The sequence below is a fragment of the Ailuropoda melanoleuca genome, chromosome 2, assembly GCF_002007445.2.
Source record: "Ailuropoda melanoleuca isolate Jingjing chromosome 2, ASM200744v2, whole genome shotgun sequence".
In the NCBI taxonomy this organism is placed as follows: Eukaryota; Metazoa; Chordata; class Mammalia; order Carnivora; family Ursidae; genus Ailuropoda; species Ailuropoda melanoleuca.
Window position 1 is genome coordinate 127,640,555 of NC_048219.1, and position 3,850 is coordinate 127,644,404.

General features: G+C 35.6%; 1 long non-coding RNA gene across 1 annotated transcript; it reads left to right on the forward strand.

Annotated features, from left to right (window-relative positions):
* Positions 1-430: 430 nt before the first annotated feature.
* On the forward strand, positions 431-3,067 carry LOC117801078. Its single transcript, XR_004623471.1, has 3 exons — positions 431-565; positions 1,195-1,226; positions 2,222-3,067. It is a non-coding gene; the product is annotated as an uncharacterized LOC117801078 (long non-coding RNA).
* Positions 3,068-3,850: the final 783 nt, after the last annotated feature.

A 3,850-nucleotide genomic window follows, 5' to 3' on the forward strand; every position in this document is an offset into this window, starting at 1 on the left:
GAAAGCTGGTCGACATTCAAAGGGCAAAAGTGCATTGTGTTTGGAATGTTTTGTGTTAATGTTAAACAGTGCCCACATTTAACCACCTGCTTCTTGTTTAGAAGAGTTCAAACGAACAATTTCAAGCACAATTGAGTAACACTCAAAAGGAAATCAAGTGTAATTTCCTAAGTTGCTGAAGCTAGGGTTCTTCTATGAAATCACCATTAGTATTTCTAAACCCAATTTGATTATATTTGAAATGTACTGCACACAGTGCAGTGGCACCTGGAAATTTTTCATGCAGAGATGGAGTTACGAGGAAGACCTTTTTAAATGATTTGTTCCTGTGTGTGTGTGTTATAAAATTCATATGTGCAATAAAACTAAATTCTTAAGGATGAAATCTTTCATAATCTTTCATTTCTTTTTTATCTTCCTTGTGAATATAGTCTGCTTTTAAGACACATGAAAAAGTAGAAAAAAGCACCATATAGAGACACCTCCATCACACCAACTGGACAGCCCATCTGAAATTTCTTCACCTGTCTGCTCTCTCTAAATATCCACCAGTTAGGGAGGAAAGGTAATGGAGGAATCTTTGCTCTATCTCCTAAGAAAGGAACTTTTTAAACTCCTTTATTAAATACAGGCACACTTTGGTTTTACTGCACTTCCCAGATAGTGTCCTTTTTACAGATTGAAGGTCTGTGGCAACCCTATGGTAAGTGAGTCTATCGGCGCCGGTGTCCTGACAGCATTTGCTCCCTTTGTGCCTCTGTGCCGCATTTTGATAATTCTTGCAATATTTGAGAGTTCTTCATTATTACTCTATGTGTAATGGTGATCTGTGGTCATAAACTAGGACTTGCTGAAAGCTCAGATGATGGTTAGCATTTTTTAGTAAGAAAGTATTTTTTAATTAAGGTATTTACATTGTTTTTTTTGACGTAATACTATAGTATAGNCTTCATTATTACTCTATGTGTAATGGTGATCTGTGGTCATAAACTAGGACTTGCTGAAAGCTCAGATGATGGCTAGCATTTTTTAGTAAGAAAGTATTTTTTAATTAAGGTATTTACATTGTTTTTTTTGACGTAATACTATTGCACACTCAGATGACTACAGTATAGTGTAAACATAACTTTCATATGTACTAGGAAACCAAACAATTCCTTGACTCATTTTATTACAATATTTGCTTTATTGCAGTGGTCTGAAATTGAACCTGCAGTATCTTCAAGGTATGCCCATCCCAACTTCCCATTATCATTGGTGCTTTAAAACCTTCAGTCTTCCTCAAAGGCAGGATCAAGTTTAAATGCTGTAATCTAAACCTTATAAAAACCCTCCATTCTACTCCTATAGGTTACTCAGTGCCTTGAGTATTCCTGTCTTTGTTTCAGACATTTTTCCTACCAGGGACTTCACCGTCTGTTCCACGTAACAAAAATCTTTCCCATCCTACAGCATCAACCCTTTAATTTTCTTGAATATTCCAACTTAACTCATACCTCGTTTCTATGTCTGTGCTATCATTTAATGTCTGTATTCACACTCAGCCTTAATAACTTTCCTCTTTATGACATGTCTTCTGTTACTAGCTTCTAAGGTTAGGTAGGTTATCTGTGTGTACGCCTTAAACAGATTATCTTCTGAAATGCAAGAGCATATTGTTTTCTTAGGAGCACCTACAAGAAAACAATGACAGAAAACACTGCAATGATACTATGCACTTTGCAGCAACGTTTGATAAAGATTTGTTGACTAACATTCGAGAGGGAAAGAATTTGAACCTATTTTAACTATAGGAGGGATTGATGATAATTACAATTTTATTACACATAGCATTCACAAAAACAAGAAACTTCTCTATAGAAAATTTTTTCTCATTAAATAGATTTTAAAGAAGCTATTCAAAGTTCAAACACTCTTTAACCACAACATATGCTCAAAGTCATAGAGCATTTCCTTAAAGTTGCACTTGCAGAACACCCCATAAAACAGCCCGGATTTAGTTATCCCCCAATCTCAAGGAGTCTATCCTAAGGGAATAAAAGTTGACTATACACTTTGAAGTTTACTCATTAGGTAAATTATTTCCTCATTGTGAGTGTTCATCAACTTTGCACACCTTAGTGTTAAAAAATAAAAATGTTAAGTGGTTATTACAAAGTTATAGCTGAAAAAACCCACTACTACCAGGCCTGTTGAAACAAAAGTATTTGTTTTATTTCAGGAATGGGTTTCACAATCCAGATTGACAAAAGATGAATATTTTTGCTTTTCTCTACAACTCGGAGAAGAAGCTAATCGTGAAGCCAAATGAGAACCTGACTTAATGATTTTTGGGGAAGAATATTTGAGTGTGAATCTGGTTAGTGCCTACTTAATGCAATGAGGACACATGAATAAAACTGCCCTCAACATGAAAAAAAAAATGAAGTAAAAGAACTGAAGAACCCACACCAAAAGTAAAACCAATGCAGTATTTTGCCTCTCTATGCTAAGGCCCAGAAAACACCCACGTTTGTAGGGTTGAAAGTATAAACCACACCCATGTATAAGTCTGCATGTGTGTACTTAAGTACACAAGAAAGCATAAACCCCCCACAACCTAATTTTTTCATCATGTTGTTCTGCAACAGACAGTATGAATTTGGATAACCTATTCTTGATTGGGTTTATAACTAAGCTTTAAGGTTTATTACAGACATGGGGGAGGGAATGGATGGGTAATGAGTGCCACAGAGTACTTCTCACTGTGCACAATATATAATTCTTCATGTTTTAAAATTATATCTTCAAACTTAAGTGCAAAGATCCCTAATATTAGTGCTCAAGGTATATGACAAAATATACTGCCAGTTAGTGCAAAGTACTATAAAGAAAAAATAAAACAGGCTAAGTGGACAGTGAATGATAAAGGGTACTACTCTAGAAAGCGTGGCAAAAAAGGCCCAGTTGGTGTGATGGTATTCTGACAGTGACCTACACCAGACAACTATCAGCAGGAAGGATAATCCAGGCAGAGGGAATAGAACAAATCCCCTGGGACAGGCAGGTGTATTGCAAGTTCAAGGAATAGCAAGGAACAGAAGACTGGAGGGCAGTTGGTGCTGGAGGTGGGGGGATACCAGAAATAAAGGCAGGAAAGTTACCAGGTCCCATATTCTAAAGGTGCTTATAGACCACACGAGTATTCAGGATTTTATCTAAATGTGAAGGAAACTATGTTTGGGTTGAGAGCAGGCCTACCCAAAGTCTTTCAATAAATGCTTAAATAAGTACAAGTCATGGTTACTCCATAGGAAAAATAGGACAAAGACTATTGTGCTAAGTTTCACACAGAGAAATGGCTATTGAAGAAGCCAGTGCCTCTTCCAGGAAGGAAGGAAGAAAAAGTCCAGTACCCATTGGAGCCAACATCGAATTTCCAAAACGCCTCCATTTACTGCATGCAAATATAAAGACACGTTTAAAATAATAGAACAGAGAAACCAAAATATGACACATTTTCTTTTTATTTAAAATAGAGCTCTATATGCTTCACAGAAACAAGTGCAAGGAGTGATTGATTTATTAACTTGGCCACTTTACAAAACAATACATTTTCAGAAATGCATACATAAAAATATAACATTTAGGCAGATAAGTATTTACATGGAGGCAGCTGAAAGTTATGCAATAATATTTCAAAAGCTTTAAAATAAATACTTTTATGACTTGCTGTTGGTAAAGTTAAACATTTTGGTATGAAGGCTATCACTGAGTTCTTACTAAATTCTAAAATACTATTATTTCTAAAGAAAATAAGTGTACGTATTACTACAAAATGCATCTTTCCATAGCCTAGAAGTTAATGAAA